This window comes from Anser brachyrhynchus (genome assembly GCF_964034855.1).
Source record: "Anser brachyrhynchus genome assembly, chromosome: 14".
Classification (NCBI taxonomy): domain Eukaryota; kingdom Metazoa; phylum Chordata; class Aves; order Anseriformes; family Anatidae; genus Anser; species Anser brachyrhynchus.
The window spans coordinates 8,355,894-8,375,327 of NC_137709.1; the positions used below are offsets into that span (position 1 = coordinate 8,355,894).

Below are 19,434 nucleotides of genomic sequence, written 5' to 3' on the forward strand. Positions count from 1 at the left end.
GTGCTCTGCTTTCTGCCAGTGCTGATAACAGGGGTTGGGGCTGCACAGAAAAAATCCCAAGTGCGGTTGTGGCCAGCAGTATTTGGGACCCTCCACAGGTGGGGTGGGCTTGGAACAAAGAGGAATAATTTGGGCAGCGTGTCCAGTTTCTCAAGCTCCTGTGGCCAACAATGCAATTCTGCAACTCTGTGCAGTTTCAACTGTGGTAGTGGAAGCTGTATGTGCAGCTGTACTCAGTAAAATTAATGGCAAAAGTCCCTGTGAGTCCTAGCAGGCAGAGATGTGTATGTCAGATATCTGAGGAGAGGTGTTTCTGGGACGGAGATAACGTTTTATCTAAAAGGGGAAAGGCTCTTATGCCCGTGCAGGATTTGGACATCTTTGTCCAAATTTTCACTTTTTGAAATAACAGCAACAATTCTCCACAAAAGGAGAGCAACATGGGTTAAAGAAAATATACCTTGCAGGTTAGCAAAGGAAAATCAGGCCTACTGAGCAGCGAATGAATCTTCTAAGATGTTGCTGGATAAATAAATAAGTAGACTTACTTTTTTCTTGCTTTCCAAAGAAGAGCAACATGCGGTGCTCTTCATCTGGCTGAGACAGCAGGAATAGTCTGCTGGGGACATTGGGGAGCATCTTTCTTGCCTCCACTCTTTAGGCTGCCAGTGTCAGGTCACTGGTGCTAGGTCTTGTTGAGATTCCCAGTCCAACAAGAGTAAATAATGGATGTTGCACCAGCTGGCTGCTTGGCCTGTAAAATTCTGCTTCTAAACACAGGATAAAAGGAGAGAAAAAAAGGCATGCTTCCCTGTCTGTATTCCTAGTACTGCTTCACTACAAAGTATATAGAAAGTATATAGTATAACTTTAACCCAGAGATATTTTTAGAAGATTCTCGGTGCATTAGGCCAAAGGATTATGTCATTCTGTATGGTAGGGCCATGCAATTATCTGTTTTCTGTAGTTAAGTTAGGTATGCCACTGTTTTATGCAAGCTAAAGCACTCGCAGCCTGATAACCCTCAGTAGGGCTCTAAAAACCCAGAACTAACAAACGAGGAGAATTTGCTGGGCTGAGTGCAGCCAAAACATGAAGGTGACGGGGGCTGTGCAATTGTATTGCTACTACTTTATCACAAGAGACAAGGTGTATGTTCAGGGCATTCACCTGTTCAAAATCAAACGGCCTTTATCCTGCCCTCGCTGTAAGCTCAGAACGATTCATATGGAAGGTGGCTTGATGGCAATATGTAGTGAATTGGAAAACCTGCTCCTTGAACTAAACACCTTGAGGATGGGCACCTGGGGACAGACATCCTAAGTGACTCCTTTGTCCAGCTGGAAATACCTGAAAAATGCCTGCATTTCAGAAAGTGGGTGCTGGGCTCTACTAGAAAACTCGCTAAGTGATGTGATCCCTCAAAACAGAAGTCCTCATAGTCACTGGGCACCTTGGAAGACACGGTAATTGTAACCCAGGCAAACTTTGGAGTGTATGAAGCCGGTAAAACTCAACTCTCAGGGCAGAACATGAAGCCTCAAGAGAAGCACTAAAATTTGGCGTGATGAAGTGCAAAACAAGTTAAATCCCAGGCATGCAGCTGAAGTTCCCTCCTTTCAGTAATCTACACTACACACAAGTGCACCTTAACTTGTAAAATTTATTGCTACAAGCACCATCACCTCAAGGAACATCGATTTTCTTCCTGCTTTCAGCCCCCTCTTTGCAAGACTTATGACGCTTGCTGTGTGCCCCAAATCCAAAAGAAGAGATTAGCCAGCAGAGAGGGGGTTACTGTGGTTCCTTGGGGTAGAGCTCCGCACACAGCTGAGGGCCCTGAGCGCTGGGGTGGGATGGGGCAGCTGCAGGGCATTACCTGCCCAATGCAGATGAGACCGTTGTGAGAGAAACAGCTTTAAAAGAGACAGAAAGGTAGCTGTGGGTTTTGCAAGAGCTCTGTCACCAGGGGAAGGATTTTCTTTTTATGCTTTTACCTGGCTTTTGAGGGTATCTCCAAGATGCCGTTTATAGGTAAGATCATTTCTTTTTAGAAGCACTAGGGGCTAGGATTAGGATATGGTAAACCTCTCTTCCCTTCCTGCCTTCTGAGTGTCTGATGCAAAGCAGAAAAAAAGAATGTATGCTACTCTTTTTTTTTGAACTATTTTGGGTGCATTTGTCTAGACCTTCTAGGTAGGTGGGAGCTCATCCAAAAGCAGGTTCACCTCTCCAGAAGCATGGGCTGCAGTAACTCCTGCATGGGAGCAGCAGGCTTCAGGCTTTCTGAAAGTCTCTGAGTGGCTCTATGGGGGCAAAGCAGCCCCTGCGCAGTGAGGTTGTCCAAGAAATCCTGAACAAACCTATGGTAGTCCGCTGCGGTGTGTTCTCCATCACTGGTAACTCTTCCATTACAGCTGGATGCCTTTCTGAAAGATTAGTTGAATTCAGCTGCAGCTATGTGGAATTTAATTTAGAGAATTAGATGTATGTAGATTGGGTGATCTGTAGTACCTTCGGCCCTAAAATCATGAATGCCTGAATCTATAGTCTATTTAGTCAAAAGCCAGGTTTGGCTTTTACAGTGGCCAGGTTGTCCCCAGCAGTGTGTATTTTCTCAACCTTCTTTTAGAAAAGGCTGCCAAAACCTTATGCTACAAGGAGCACAGACAGCCTCTCAAATGCGCAGTATGCTCTGTCTGCTCTGTATGCTTGTGGTGAGCAAAATATAAATCTCTCTACTAAAAGAACTCATAAGAAGTCTGTTTGCCAAGTTGCTTTCTTTCTTGGCTGGGAGTCTAAGGGAACACTTCTTTCTTTGTTGTTTAAGTGGGAAAACAATTGAATTAGGCCCTCCAGCTCTGACCCCTTTCTCTAAGGCACTTGTTCCCACCACCCTGCATTTTGAAAATCAGGAGCAGAAAGTTCAGCTCTCAGGGCTTATCAGAGCAGGGACTTGGTGTAGAATGAGCCTGGGGGCATGTTTCAAGCATGGTGACTATTCTGTGTTAGCTTCCAGAGCGGATGTTCTCCTGTACTAAAGTGTTTTTTGTGTAACCTGGGTTGATCCACTTTGCAAGAGGATTAATTTAAACTACAGAAAAGGTACTTGTGGTTCAGGAGTTTGTGAAATAGATACCTGTGCTCCTTTGCTAGATAGTCAAGTCCTTACTAGAGCAGTACACTTGCAAAAAATCCTCATAACTTTGAACAAATAAATTTGGAATTGTTACTTTTAAATGTTGTGGACTTATCGCCATGGAGGGGTGACAATGTCTTTTGGAGAATCTGCGGCTGAAACATAGCGAGCTTAGCAGGTGGAAGTTCAGGGAGGATCCCTATGGTGCTGTTACATGGAGAAGCTTTGTCTACAGCATGGAAGGTGTAGGTGGAGTGACCCATTTGATGAAATTTTCTGCAAGTTGACCAAACTTTCTGGTACCTGATGCGATGATTTTTTTGTATCAGAAAACTGTTGAAAGCAGTGGCTGGGCATCCCCTTATGATGAATGAGGTGTGCATCGGAAATGGAACAGGACTTGAGCCTGTTGGAGAAATGGGATGACACACCCCAGAGTTTCTTGCATGTGAAATAAATCTACTTGTGTAAACACTAAAAGTTCATGTCCTTACCTGCAGTAAGCTTTTATCTAGATAAGATTCCTGTGCTTTCTGCTGTGTGCTGTGAAGTCTTGATGTGCACGAAATGCTATGGCAGAGACAGGAGATCTGAACTGAAAGAGCAAATGCAGAATGACACAAAAACCAGAATGACACAAACATCTGGAAACTCCATTAGGAGTGTGGTTTCCCAGATGGTGTTGAGAGAGGGGGAAACACTGGGCTGCAGACACCAGACGGTCTCACCTTGCCTTGGCAGTTGGAGAGAAAGGAGGTGGAGGGGTCAGTAGCACCAGAAAAACAATGAGGAAGATCTGCTGAAGCTTGTCTATTCTCTCATCTCTTTCCACAGCCTTCCACTGCCTTGGCCAAGTTGCTTGATGAATTTTCCTACTCTCAGCTCTTGGCTTTTTTTCTTTGAACTCATGCTGTGCTCTGTTCCCAGATGGCTTCTCCTGTGCCCCTATGCTTCCCCTCTCTCAAGCACATCATTAAAACTCATTCGTTCCAAAAGGTAACTTATATACTCATAGCACTCCATATCAAATATCTGTGGGTTCTCAAAGGGGAACAATAGAAACAATTTCCAAATATGCTAACTTTGCTGCTGTCGCTTCAAGTCTACCATTCTTCCTCCCCCTACCCCAGTGTTTATGTTGGTGTGACTCAGATTCAAGGATACCAGCCCTGAGGTGACACTTTGTTTCTTGAGAGCCTGTGAGACTGGAAATGAAAAATCATTCCAGTGAATGATGCACTTGCAACAGCTAATGAACAGGTGAAACCACCAAGTAGGGTTTTGCCTCAACAGCCTGTCTTTAGAGTAATTTTGATCTCTGACTTCAATGCTGAAGGCTATTTTTTTCTATCAGTAGCCATGCTGGTACATCCTGCAAAAGGCAGCACATCCTATCCTTTGTATTAATGGGGAACCTACTGTTTCTCTAAAGAACTTCCTAAAAGACCAGGAAGAGGTAAATGTTGAGCCTGGTTTGCTCTCATATTAGTTTCTTCTTCATGTGTCTGTATAGCATCTGATGGTTACTTGTTTTATGTAGGTCATGAAAAACAAAGTATTCTGGCTGGAGCTAAACAAAGATAACAGGTAGAAGGGTTCAATTTGCTGTTTTCTTGCAGGATAGGTGTTTGCATTTTTTTCCAATGGAACAAGTGACCAACAAAAACATTAATACTCCTGCATGGCTTGTGTGGTGCCAAAGATTTTAGTTGGCTTTTTATGTGAGTGGGCCATGTTATTAGAATAAAGTTTTCAGTGATGTCAAGGATGAAAAACTTCACGCTGCATGGTGGTTATCTTTATTATAAAATTGCTGATGATCTGAACGTTTGCCCTTTGCTTGAGCTTTTCCAAAGGCTACGAAACCTCTGCTAATTTACTTAAAACTTTTCCCTCTAGTGTCTTTTTGTGGTGGTCTCAGCAAAGCCGTGGAGGTGAAGGTGAAATGCATCAAATAAAATATTTTTGTAGCAGTGCTGGTTCAACCAGGGTGATGAAAATAGCATGAAAACACCTGATTATGTTTCCAGCACTGTTTCGCAGGCCAAATGACTTTGGAGGAAATACAAATACACCAAACACTGGTGAAGTTTGATAAAATTGATTTTAAATAATAAAGTATTAATTAGTCTTAAAAGTAATTAAGACTTTCAATAATGGCATCAAATAGCAAGTGGTTCCAAAGGGGGCAGATGTGGAGCTCTTGCTTTACTTAAAAGACAAACCAACAAACTTAATGTGTAACCAAGCAATAATATCGTGTTTTATAGTCTCTGGCAATAAGTTAATAATGGCTCTGCAGTGCTAAAGGCTCAGGACAATTTTAAGGGAATTTGATATTTTGGTCATCCAGGGAACCATTTCTAAAGTGAGGCTGCTCTGATTCACATGACAGAGCCCTGAAATCATAGAAGTTGACCTGCAACAAAAGCAAACAAAAAGGAGTCTTTCTGATTCCATCATAAACATTTGGCTGCAAATCACCACCAACCCATGTAAAAAAAACAATAATTGACATTTTCTTAGCAGTCAGTTAGAAAACTTCAGCTTCCAGATCATGCAAATTTAGTTTAATATAGAAGTACAGCAAGTTACCCCGTGCCTTTCATGATTATATCAACAGCACTTTCTGTTGGCTGACACATCAGGCTTGTTTAAAATCACTAGACCAAAGCAGACATGCTTTCCTTTGCTTTTTTCTTCTCTTGTAATTTCTGAATCAATTACAGGAGATTTTGAGAAAAAAAAAATTAGAAAGAGCAGAAGATGGACAGGTTAAGTGCCAACTGTTAAACCATCATCATTAACAACAAATGGTGTTTTATGACTTTGGAAATAAACAGATTTACTAATCTGAAAATTGTCTGTCGTCTTGCTGTTTTCTTCATGACTGCAATTTATAAGAAGCTGTACAGCTGCATTTCAGGGACATAAGAGAGCTCCTGTGTGAAAATTAGAAATAGATTTCAATTTTCTTGCTGCTGTTGTAACTAAACAGCCTGTTAACCTATTTAAATAGGAGAACGTACTGTGTACTCCTGGTCTAGAATACATCAAAAGTAATGTGATTATGTCTGTTTTGATACAACCCTATCTCACTGCTACCTAGATGCTCTTACATGAATGATACATGGAATTAGTTCCACGTTTCTTCTCTTACAATTAGCATATTAATGTGCCAGACAGATAATGCTGAAAGCCTGGATGCTTGAGCACACACAGCGCCTTCTTCATAGAGCTCTAACACTCAGCCCCTGTGAGTCCTCAGGAATGCATCCATACATGCTCTGCCTCCTGCTTGTCCTATGGGCAGCCCTGACCTGCGGACCACAGCTGAGATGCTTTAGGTGCTTATTTACCTTGGCCTCAGGAATCCCATTTAAAGAACTGGCTCAGTGTCAGGCTGCCCACAATGGGGCCTTTGCTTTCCCTGTGTGCGTGTGTTGAGGTGTGTGCTTATGTGTGTCACAGCCATGTGCGTACCTCGCTGGATGTGGGGGCAGCCTAGGGGATTTCTGAGCACCCAGCTCAATGTTTTTGACGTGTATATTTACATTAACATATAGCATGTATGCGCATACAGGCATGCGTATTTCTTTCTGTACATATACTGCAGAGGCTTAGCCAGTATCCCATGAATTTATACATCAGGAATTCAGCATGGCTGGTGAAAGTTTCTAATCTTTAGTCTATCTTGGTACAACACTAATGAACTTGTAAAAACAGGAAGGAGCGGAAAACAAATGAAATTCAGCTGGTGTTTGAAGAGCTGTCAGATCCCCTTGCTGAAATGTTTCAGAGGAACATCTTTCTGATAAAACCTCTGAGAAAAGTGGAGGAGTTTCAGAAGAGTGATTGGAAAAACAGGATGCCGACTGGCAGGCTTTGCTAATGCATTGCATCTGTAAAGACTCCAGCAACCGAACACAGCATTAGCTATGTGAGAGCCACGGAACTAGGGAAAGTTATTACATCTGAGCGTGATGGGAAGAAGGGGGAGGGGGAGAAGCAGGCTGTTCCCTTTATGCATCTTGAAATTTGCAGGTTTTTTTTGAGCCTTTGACATTTTTCATTCCATCTACTTTGCTGTCAGCATGCAGGCTTAATTCTACCAGTAATGAACAATGCTACTTCTGCTGTCCAATACCATTTTTCATCCCAGGATCTCAAAACAGTTCACAAACGTTAAGCAAGCTTTGCAATACCAGCGTGAGACAAAGCTAGGACTTCCTGGCTTCACACAAGATGCTGCAGTGTCTGTACCTCGCTGGCAGATGTTATCCTCTTTTTACAATAGTTTAAATCATGGAATGGTGGGATCCTTGGTTTTCTACTAATTTTCCTTGTTTTCCATTCCAGAGTTTCTATGACTGTTAAATAACCTACTGATGCTGGCCACGGGGCTTTTGGGGGTCTGCTCCTTCCACTGTCTGGGTCAGGAGGCTGTCACTTTGTGTCTTAACTCCGGCTTGGCCCCTGCACTTGAAAATCAGGGCACGGGAGTGAGACTGGAGCCAGGCCCACACAGATAAGGGAGCTCAAGGGTATTCGTGGTTCCTCCAGTCTAGACAGTCTTGCTTCAGAAAGCTATGAAGTGGGTCCCTAAGAACAGGGGTGTTGAAGATGTGGAGCGAAGTGACTTTGCAATGACTGAGAAGCAAACTGCAGTGGAGGTATTGATTGCACAGAAGCCCTGGTTCTGCAGCTTTACCCATGTCCTTTCAGCTCTGTTTTCTCTAGGGTTGTCCCCCTGAGTGAGCTCCATCCAAGGGACTTGTGTGAGAGCAGGAGCCTGTCCTGAGGGGCTCGGGCACGTGTGGATGTGATACAACACATCCTTACACCATAAAGCTTTGTATTTTCCCTCCTGTGCTCAGTTGGTTCTTGTTTCCTTGTGCCCAATCAACCTGTAGCTCGGCAAAATGATCGTGTGAGCTTTCCTTCCTCGCAAGGCACTGAAACTCATCTGCGAATTACCTTGCATCTAGCCAGGATGACTGAGGACATGCCCCTTGGAAGTTGGCGTGCCCAGCGTGTCCTGGTGGGGCTGGGAACTGCCTTCGTGATGTCTTGATCTCTGCCACAGCCTTCTTTGGGGGAGTGCCTTCGGAGGCAGTTGTTTATGTCTGAGCGGTTTCTAACATCCGAGTCAGAGCAGCAGAATGGCAATTCCAAACATCCTGGTCTCCATGAGAGGATCTAACAGTGGGCCCAGGAAAGCCAAGGACGAAGAAGCAACAGAAAATGTAAACAGGAATACAGCTTTAAAACAACATGATGCAGAAAAATATCTAACAAAGCTGGATCTCATTAAACTGTTTCTCAGCTGTCTCTTTCAGCTGTTCCCACTGCCACTTCAGTGCATCTCGGCTCCTTCTGCTCCGGCAGCCCTTCCCTGGAAGGCAGATGCTTTGCGGGTGAAGCACCAGACTGGGAGCTGGGGGACGTGGCTTTGCTACTGAGTTGGGCAAATGCAGCGTCACGTTTTCCTTTTCAGCGCCTGGCCTGTGACTCTTACCACCCGTAGCTCCTGAATGCCTGGGCTCGTGCTTCGCTTTCTGTGTGAGCAGCAGTGGCTGTAGGCGGTGGGTTTCGGGGTGTGTGGAAGGTGCAGGGAGAGGTGTGGGCAGGCTGAGGGCAGCTCCTCCAGCCAGGAGCTGCTCTGAGATGCTCAGGGCCCAGCTCAAAGTTGCTGCTTTCACTTGTGAACGTCAGGCAGTGTTTACATAAATATAAACACACTTTTCATCACAAATACCTACTTCTTAATTTCTGTATGCTGTACTTCTGTAACTAATTAATCATCATGATGTCCTGAGAAAAATGTAATTATCTCGGCTGTTGTTGTCCCATTTCCCAGGCAAGGAAAGCCCTGGGGACACCTTGCTGTATCGAACTGGTGTGGTGTTGATCGCAGTGAGCCTGCCTGCCTGCTCAGCACAAGGCAAGATTGGCAAAGTAAATCCCACCTTAATTTTGTGAAGAATTTTGTGAAATGTAGGCTGTGCTTTTACATATAGGAAAAGGACTTTTCTTATTTTTACCATAATGCTGACTTGTCTGTCTGTCTGCTTTGATTTGATCTGCTTCATTGTTTTAAGGTTTTTGGGGCAAGGCCTGCCTTCAAGCTGAGTCTGCTCCCCATGCTAACATCCAATGTGATGCTGGCAGGTCCTTCACATGGTGCAGTCATTTTTGACTGGATAAATCATTTTGTTTACTTTCTTGTAGTATTATTGAGCTGTCTGAAAGTTATAGTTACATATTTTTATTTGGATTGCTGATATTTTGATAGGGAAGGATCTGCTTCTAAGTGACACTTTGTTCTGCCAAAAATAAAATGGGGTTCTGAGCCGTGCCTTACAAAGGTGTTAGATGTGTCCAGTCACAGAGCTGGATATCACATGCTTCTAACAGTACTCAGTGCAAAAATCAAAGTTTGAAGCAGTGTGGAATTTTCTTGGTCTCAAGGCTCTGGACATTTGAGTTCAGGAAAAAAATTAAATTTTGAAGCTAGGTTATTCAGTGTCAGTCATACATCCATCTTCACACCATCACCTTAGTGTTGCCCAATGCTGGCCTTGACCGGGGTTCAGGTGTCGGATGAGAAGGGCTTTGTTGTGTGGGGTGGCTCTGTGGTTCCTTCCCCTGATGTTGGCTTCAACCCCATCTTAGCTGCTGGACTCCAGTGAACTTGGACGCCTCGAAATGGCCGTGGGATGTGTGACGTTAAGGCTGCAAATCTGTTTTGCTGTGAAATCCTCTATTGTTCTAGGTTTGAGGCCTTGAGAATTCTCTCCATCAGAAAAAATAATTTGCCAGATGTCTTAATAAGCCGTGTGCATTGACGGCTCTATATAAGGAGGATTTTTAAAGCAGAGGATGTTTATTTTTGGCAGCTTCTGTCATTTAATGATTTTCCTGCTCCGGCTACCCTCCAGAAAACTGATAAGTGTATCCTCTTCCCATCTTTTAAATTAGTGATGAGCCCCAGCGCTGGGCCAAGTCCATATATTTGGCCCAAGTCCAGGTGCTGGCTGAATACCGCAAATGTTGGGGGAAGTTGCAGCCCGTGTGTAAAACTCTGCAGGTTACACAACCTTTGAGTCTGGTATTTCACTTTTGTTCACTCTGGATTTAAAGGTTTAGTCCAGATTGGTAATATTTGAAAAGCATGCATGTGTATACATAACTGGGAAGAGAAATAGAACATTGCCTTGAAAATCCTCCAGTTCTAATAAGGGAAACAGCTTTCTCATAGGTTCCCACATCATCAGTCAGCTCATCACATGCGTGCTGCTGCAAGACATTTTTCTTGTAATGAATTGAATAATCACATCTGTTTCTCAAGCTTGAGAAAAGTTTAAAGAGTCATTAACATTCTCCTGTTTCCACCATTGGCAGAATCTACTTTTTTTTTTTAAATCAGCATCTCGGCAGCGTAGACACGTGTGCATGTGAAAAATGTCAGTGCCTGCAGCTGAAAGGCTCCGTGCTGCTTCCACGCAGACAAGCGGCGCTCTTCGTGTGTGCGCCGCTTGCAGCCACGAGCACAGGATGGGCTCTGGGTACAACAAACATGCGCGCACACCTGCTCCTCTCTGCTAATTCTGCCTCTCTTCCCACCCTAACCACACCGCACCTTGTGCGGCTGCCTCCTCCCCGGCACATGCAGGCAGGGGACGCGAGAGGGCAGGCGTTCCCTCCGCCCGGGCTCTCGGCTATTGTTATGTTTATGCAAACAGGCTTTGACATAATAGCTTTGAAACAGTTGAAAATTGGATTGTGCCTTTAGGCCAAACATTCAGACCACCACCTTGGCCATATTCATCTGCCACAGTAAATTGGGTTCAGCGTTGGCTCCGCACGCTGTATTTCAGGGAAAGATTACAGCTTGGCAATAACTTTTGTACAGGAAAGACAAATGCAAACTCCTGGCAGAAACATTGGAGCTGTTTAGTTGTGCAACCCCCTATCTGGAGGAATACAGATTGTACTGAGAATTTCTTTGGACATCTGAGGAGCAAATAAAACAAACTCCCAGGCTGGAATCTCCATTCCTTTCTTTTTCAGCTTCCTAATGTGATCTAATTATGGTTTAACCTCCTGAAATAAATACCTAATAAAGGATGAACCTATTAGAAGAGTAAATTTACTGCCCGCTAGTTAACAAATTCTTGCCGTGCTCACTTTAAGCAATAATGTTATTGGGATTAAACATTGTTTCACTGGCTAATGGTCTCTCCACTGCAAGACAGATGATATGGAAAATAAAAGTCAAAACAAAGCCAGTCCCAGGATTAAAGCCCACAGTCAAAGGCGCCTTTTACATAAAAAAAAAAAGTGTTGAAAAGAAGTGAGAGGGTAACTCCAACTGGGGATCAGCAAGAGTCTAAGCTGTGGTTGGAAGGGGAGACGACATTCCCTGGGTTCACCGTAGTCAGTGTTGCATTTTTCTATTGGCTGTTACAATTTTATTGCATATTTAGGAAAGCGAAGGTTTATTTGGGACTGATTTCAGAAGAACTGAGCTAGTTTCAGCCCTTTCTCTTTCATACCAGCAGATGTGCATGTGGAATTTGGGGGCTGTGTTCTTCCTTCTGTCCCCAGGAAGGGTGGGCACCCAGGTGGGGGGAGGCGATGGTGGTAAGAGTTCTGAGGGCTGGCAGGAGGGAGCTGAAGGTGAGGTTAGGGTGGGAGCAAGGTGAGGGCTGGGGAGAGGAGAAAAATGGCAATTCCTCTGGCAATCTTCCCTGCTGCATCTCTAGTTTCCATCGTGGTGCTGGCCCATCAGTGAATTAATGAGGCCATTGACTTTGCCAGGGGTGGAGAATATAAATAAAAGCAATTTCCTGGCCTAGCTCCCACTGAAATCTAACCCAGTGGGAAGAGAAAGCCTCTCATCTTAAAACAAAAGCTTTTTTAGCTTAGGTGGTAGCTGAGCTGATGATAACTTGATTGCAAAAGTGAGTTTTTTTTTTTTTGCAAAAACATACCTTGGCCTTTCTGAATGCATGAAGCTTGCACGCTGGCTACTTCTGGTGTGCAAATGAGGTGACACACGTTGTTAGCAGGAATTAATAATAGCGGCTGCAGTAGAAACACATTTCTTGCATGAGTACCTAAATGTTTCCTGTGCTGGGATTTGCCCGGATCTCGTTACGTTCTACCTGCAGAGGTCTCCTGTTCAGACTGTCTTAACTCTGCTTTATTCATTGCCTATGTCAAGATCTTGTCCCCCTACTTTCAAGGCTCCAGAAAACAGCAAGAGACTGACGAAGTATGTTACCTGCCTCACACACCTTGTTCGTGCCTCTGAGTGAAGCGCTCCTCTTTTGTTAGGGTTGGAAACTTAAAACAAGAGTGAGAAACCCTTCTCTGCTGCATTCCCCATCAACTGCGATGGACCAAATTCTGAAGAAAGGAAAAGTCCATGTTTTAAGTGACATCTGTCCATCTGCCCCATGACAACCAGCCTGCAGTACCTTCCACGGTCAAGTAACAGCAGATTGGACTGGGACGGCGGAGACATCGCCTATGCTGTGTTCCAGGACACAAACTGTCAGTCAGTCCACCTGCCCTTTTCATTTTTCTAGTCTGCTCAGCCACACTTTGCTGTGTTAAGCAACTTTTGCCTGTGGGTAAACTATCTGGTGCTGGACTCTGCCAAAAACCAGAAGTCTCCAGATGAAAATGGATAGGAAGTAACACATAATAGGGGAATCATATATTTCTGTAGTACCAGGAGGAAGTTTTGCTGCTTGAAAAAGTGCTAGTTTCATTAAAAAAAAAAAAAATCTTTGTCTCCAGCTGTTTTCCCCCCAAAAGAAAAAATCTCAGTAGATGCCTTCAGTATGGTGCTCCCCCCCCATTTATCAGGCCTCTCACTGAATAAGAGCAGTATTTTTACGGACAAAACTGAGTGAGCTGGCTGAATTTTGCTGTAGCAAACTGATGTGGTAAGGCTCTTTGTCATATATCACAGTCAGAAGCCATTTATTATCCCGCTTTCCTTTGGGAAGAGACTGGGGCAAAAGATCCAGATTTTACCTTTCCTTTTCCTCAAGTGTGTGTTTTATAATCATCACTTATTAGCAGGATTATGGTAGCATCTAGGTAATCTTGCCAGGATCGGGGCATTATGATGATGAACAATGACAGAAGTCTATTCATTAGAGTCCAGAGAAATTGTTTTGCTTGGCTGTAAAAGCACTTGGGCCAAGGAGGTCAGACAGCTTTATTCAAAGTCTTCTGCCCATGTTACCAACTCTCGTGATGTTATCAAAGTCTCCCACCATCCTGGGCTTTTCAGCGAGCAGCACCTCCTGCTGTCATGCGAGTCCGCAAGAAGCTCAGCCTTCATTAAATGGGAGAGAGGATTCAAGCCCTGTTGATTTCAAGTGAAAAGACTGAAAAACATGGGAAGCAGAAGGCAAAGAATTATCCCTTGAGATATATATAAACATATATTAATTTTAAATTTTTAATTTGAAGGGTGACTTTCTACTTTCTTGGAGCCTGACTTGTAGGAGACAGGACAGGACAGGGCCTTCAAAGCCACTCAGCCCCACGTTTCTCAGTCTGCAAGCCTGTGCTCCATGGTACTGGCACAGAGCAGCAAGGCAAGTGTGAAACTCCTCTTTGTGTGACTTGGCTCCCCTGCCAAAGCATGAAGAATTTCTCATCATGTGAAAGAGGCAGAAAGGAGGTAGGCTAAATACTCCATAGATATTTACTCCATAAAGTGAGGCTCCATTTCAATCTAGACCATCTATCCCAAAAGTATGGCTATTCCTTTTTCATTTAGAGTGGATAAGAAATTGGGAGCCAAGAATAAGTAGAGAGACAGAGGGGCTATGATAAAAATACATTTTTCTTTCTCAAGATTGCCTTCACCACAGCCAAACACACAAATGCCACTAACTGTGTCTCATTTATCCTTGGTTTCTCCTTTCCCCTGTCTAGCCCCTTTGTCTCCTGTCTCTATAGCTTGTCAGATATATTTACCCATCCAGGCTCCCAGGTTTTTGCCCAACTTGAGCAATGCTTAAAAGGCTGGTTTTCAGGAAAGCACCACTTATGGCAGACAGAAGAAGGATCTGAATTAGAATTAGCCAAATGAAAGCATTTCAGGGGAGTTTTTCTGATAGCCCCTAATGCAGTTTTGTTCTACTTTGGGAAACTCCAGATAATATCTTTTATGCCAACATGGAGCACAGAGGGAACCCTGAATTCCCTTTTTTTTTGTCACTTCAAGCCACAGATGCTGGAAGCCCTGGGGCACTAACTTGAGGGCAGAGCTTGCTGAAATGCAGAATGCCCTGCTCACTGGAAACTGCACTGTTGGATCAAATGCTGGAACAAAACCCAGGAATGAGAAGGCTTTCCATGGATTGGAAATGTCAGTTCTCAGTTTGCCTTTTTTTTTTTTTTTTTTCTCAGAAGGCTTTGAAGCATTTGGGTTGATGTTTTTGGTTTTAGAAACAAAACAGCTGCCTGGTCTCCTGAGGCTGTGCCAGGAGTCCCGCACTCCCAGGAACCCTTTTGTGCTGTCTCCACGTTATTTTCCAACAGCAAACTATTTCACAGGAGAGTTTCCATCCAGTTCCGCAGGGAACCTCTTCTCAGCTCTAACAAGCCTGGTACTACCAGGGGAACCCGGAACCCCTTTTTAGCTCTACTTATTTCGTATTATTTCTAGCTTTGACCTTTGCCTTGCTGTCCCAAACCACATATGATGAAGGGCCTTGCTGTCTGAGTAAAAACTTCCAGGATCAGGGTTTTCCTTCCTATTCTGAGAGCATGCGAGAAGAACTTTTGGTCCTGTACTGTCAGGCAAAGACTTTTTTTTTCATCTTTCCTTTTCCTTTACAATTAATTAGCTAATAATTTTGCTACTGATCCATTCGTCATTAAAAAGCCGAATCCCTTTTGTTAGATCTGGATGGAATAAAGGTAGGAGAATTTATGTCTTAATTTTAGTTCATTATGGCAGAGAGCATCCCACCCCATCACTCTCCCTCTCCCCCTCCCCTTCCAAGACCTCCCTCTTCCTTTAGAGGATCAGTTATCACTTTGCCCCTAAACTCCTCACATTCTGCAGAGGCATTGGAGGAGCCTTCACTGCCCTTTATCTTCCACTGCCTCATTAAGAGAAATGAACCTGAGTCTGAGAGAAATGACACAAGGGAAATAAAAATGTAATCCCTTGGTGCCACCTATAATGAATTGTTATGAAAACCATGAAAATATCTGTCTGCAGATATTGTTCTTTGATTTGAAGTCAGTGTTGTAAGCGGTAATTTTTGTCATTAAAGCTGTTAATCTGCACAGCGTTCCTCATAAGTTTTTATGAAGAAAAACAGCCCTGCTGCCTACATGCTCATGCAGGGAGCTTCTGAGCAGTGCTACATGAACAGGGTGCCTTTGAATAATTAGCTTTAATTATAGCCAAGGTGGTTGTCTCAGAGATGGGACTGTTTCATGGCAGCCTGCTGGCCATGTTGGGATGGGATGGAGTGAACTGGTTCATCTGAACCTCACTGCCATGCTATTCCCCCACCGGGCTGAGGGCAATGTAGGTATATCCCAAAACACTGAGCTGTGTGTGCACGTGCAATCAGCCTCAGGGATTGCCCCAGCTGTATGCTTTTGTGTTTGGGATGGGACCGTAAGGGATCATTGTGTCCTAAGCAAAGCTGAGCTGTGGTGAGCAGACGAGTGCTGGGAGTATTATTCTTTGTCCTCTTCCAGCTAGCACAGAACTGACCTCTTTCCTAAAACCCATTTTCAGCTGTTCTTGAGACAGGGGTGCTCTTTTACCTCATCTTAGTGCTTCTCTGAGGTCCTAGGCAACTGCCTTTCATGCTCTGTCCGTCAGGACAAGGCTGGAGTGAAGACATGGTGGGGATGTTCCTACAGCCCCCTTCACCAACACACCAGAATTGCTGTATGCATTTCCAGCACAAGTTCACCACGCAAGTGCACTCTGTCATCCCAAGGAGTGAGCATTCTAGAAAGAAAACCCAGGTATTGATGAAGGAAGAAAACATGGGGGTCTTATGGGAGTGAATCTAAACACCAGAACTTCTTTCAGTTGGAGCAACATTTACCTGAGCTGTAACTTCCACCTCTTACAAAAGTAGGAGGTTTTTTCTCTGGAGCAATTAGCTGCTACAAAAGGAGGTGGAAATGAATGTAGCTTAGCAGTGGAAAAGGACAGAGATGGGGACCTGCAATGCTCTGCAAACCAGCAGTCTGCACAACCTTCCTTATGTGGCCCCAGCCCATCATGGTCTCCTCTGGCCTTCAGAAGCAAGGAGGTCCCTTCTGTGTAGCACGACCTGAAGGGCTCTTCAGGGAAAGCAGGCTGTAGGAGAGTGTAATGCAAACACAATTTGGATTAGCTGGAGGGAGCACTAAATCTAGGGCTGGTTCCTGTGCCTGTTAGATGCTGAATCAGGAGAAAGGGGGCACTGACTGAAAAGAGGCCCCTCTGCCTGGGGACTGGCCTGTTTTGCACCTGGGCTAAGGGCGATACCTGTGGGAGCTGTGCCCCACGTGTCTCCTTGCCTGCTGTGCTGGGAAGCCCATTTTGCTGGAGCCCTTGTTCATCGTAGCTAAAGGAAAGAAATCCGATTCAGATCATGAAGGTGTTAAGCCACAAACCATAGAATTCAAAGCAGCCTCTAAGCATTAAAGATTTAAGAAGTGGTGTAGGAGGGAAATCAGCCTTTGGAAGGTTTCATCTACCTCCTTCGAACAATTAGCTCCCTGCTGAAAATGGGATGTATGAACCTGCAGTCTGGCCTTGCAAGGATTTCCTTGTTCCCTTCAGAAATTAGGTAAAGTCTCAGGATTTGGCTCAGTGGCTTTACTTCCAGGATCTTAGCAAAACCACAGACACTGCCATGCTCTGCAAGCATTTAGGCTTCCATTTGTGGGAGAGGTGAAGGCTGAGGCTGATTTTCAGTGACTTTGCAGGAAGGCCATTATGTAGTGTATGAGACTGGAGGCAACATTAAAAACTTAAAAATTAAAAGACCCATAAAAAAAATGAGTTAATAAATCTTTCAAGACAACAAGTTGGTGGAATAATGACAACTAGCAGAATTTGCTATGGCCTCTGCACCTTAAAGGAAGCATCTTCTCCATTTGGTCTATACCTTAAAAGCAGAAGAGATGTACACAGCTCATGATTCAAGGCTTAAGATTGTCTTTCCTTTTCTCATGCAACTGTCCACTCTGAAGTCCTGGAATTTTTCCCTGGAGCATCTGGAACTAGGCAGTGCCCAGTAAAGAATCCTGTGCAAAACAGATCAGATAATATTCCTGTATATAAAATGTACACAATCTTTTTAGAGAATGCCAATTATGTTTCCTGAAAATCTCACGAGCATTACCAGAACCAGATAACCTATACAGGCAGCTGGGGGCTGCATGGGTTCCTGAGAAGATATTTATCTGCTCTGCCTCAGGGTAGAGTACTCCAAAATCTGGCAAATTACCCTTTATACTCCAGGCAGAGTAGCAGCATGGGATAGACAATTTTCTCCTTTTTCCTGGCATCCTAGAGCACAGCAAGTGTTTTCTAGCATTTTGGGGGACATAAGAACAAGATCAGAGAAGAGGGCTCTGCAGACACCATTAACATGGTAGGATGAACCTGCTGACAATAAGTCAATGATTCTTTCTGACATGACTCTAAGAGTAGCAGAAGGACGTCTGTAGGATGACTCATGTTAAAGTATGTATGACTTGAGATTTAGGACAGATGTCAGGTTCAGAGAAGTGTGGTGCAAAGAAGATCATTTTTATTGGCATAGTAGCAGGAGACAACTTGTCAGAGTGATGTTGACTCCTTTTTTTTTTTGTATTGTTTTGGAAGGTCCCTTGGGAAGATGGGAAATGGAAAGGGCAGAAGAAGACCTGGCAACATCCCCAGCCAAATGGAAAAGGTTGCTTTCCTGCAGCCTGTTAGAACGTGAGGTGATGGTGATTCCATTACCTTCAGTTTGCAAAGGAACAGCCTTGGAGAAGTTGGAAAGGGGGCCTCTGTCATCTCCAGTGTTGTCAGGGTGGTTCTTTCCTCTCAGACCTGCCTATGTGTTGAGTTTGCACCAGTTCCATGTGTTGGCTTAAATAAGGGACACATTTAAAATATGTTAAACCCCTATGCAGACCTTCTTTCAAGGGTTAAGCAATTCTCTTGCCTGCCTTGCACAAGCATCCTCACCAACAGAAGTAAAATATTCGCAAGTCTCATTTTAAAATATCAGAGAGCGATCCACTGAGTTAAATCAGGCTTCTAATGAGATCAGGAGATACACGTCTTCTGCTGGCACTGATTTCAAGCTCCTGGGCTTACTTTTTCTGCTTTTGGGGAAAGCTAAGTTTTTTTTTCAGGACAGCTTCATGGTCCAAGAGAGGCCCAATGAAGATGTTAAAACTGCGATACTTCCTCTTCTTTGTTTGAGAAGTGTATGTGGGTTGCATTCTTACTGGTAACTATAACAGTGAGATCTACAGTAATGATTAAAAAAGCCTTTGAATGAATTCCAGTCTCTCCTCCCACTAAAAGCAGGGAGTGAAGTCATATCCAGCTGTCACTGAGAATGAGAAATTCATCCAGACACCTTTACCAGCATTAGTCTTACATAAAAGTCAATTCTTAACTAATATTGATGTACAGTCTGTAAGGCAAGGGTCAGGGCTGTCTACTTCTACCTCCATGTGTGACCCACGCCCTATCCCCGACCTTATTCCTTACCAGCTGCCTCTCTGGGTACATGGCATTTATCCACCATGATCTCTGCTGCATTTTGTCCCTCTTGTTCGCAGAAATGATTGCAGCTGGAATTTGAGTGGAATTTCCTGCTTTTCCTGGTTTCCGTGTTCTTTCTTGCCATGGGGTCAGGACAGGAAGTGGGATTTGGGAGATTATTTTGAATGCAGTGTGAGAGATTTAAGAAAAAAGTGAGGTTAAAATGGTATCCACTACTGCATCTGCAGATGTGCCAGTGTTTGTTCCATTGTACTGCCGTTCATAGGGTCGTATGTTTTCTGTGCACAGGGGACCCTGACTCATGATAAGAACTCCAGATATTGCTGCCTAATGCAGATAACATTAGGAATGCCCAAATTAATTTACAAGTGATTAGCTAATCAATACATTTAATGAGGCTCCACTGAATAGGCAGAGTTGCAATTCAGAAGTAGAGAAGTCAAGACTTAAAACTGTGCATGCACCACTGGCTTAGAAAGAGAAGGAGAGCCTGGGACAAGGATCACACGCC

The 19,434-nt window shown here is 44.0% G+C and overlaps 1 long non-coding RNA gene across 1 annotated transcript; it reads left to right on the forward strand.

The window, feature by feature from the left end:
• The first annotated feature begins 977 nt into the window (after positions 1-977).
• Positions 978-9,164, forward strand: LOC308177904. Its single transcript, XR_013939476.1, has 2 exons — positions 978-2,034; positions 7,499-9,164. It is a non-coding gene; the product is annotated as an uncharacterized lncRNA (long non-coding RNA).
• Positions 9,165-19,434: the final 10,270 nt, after the last annotated feature.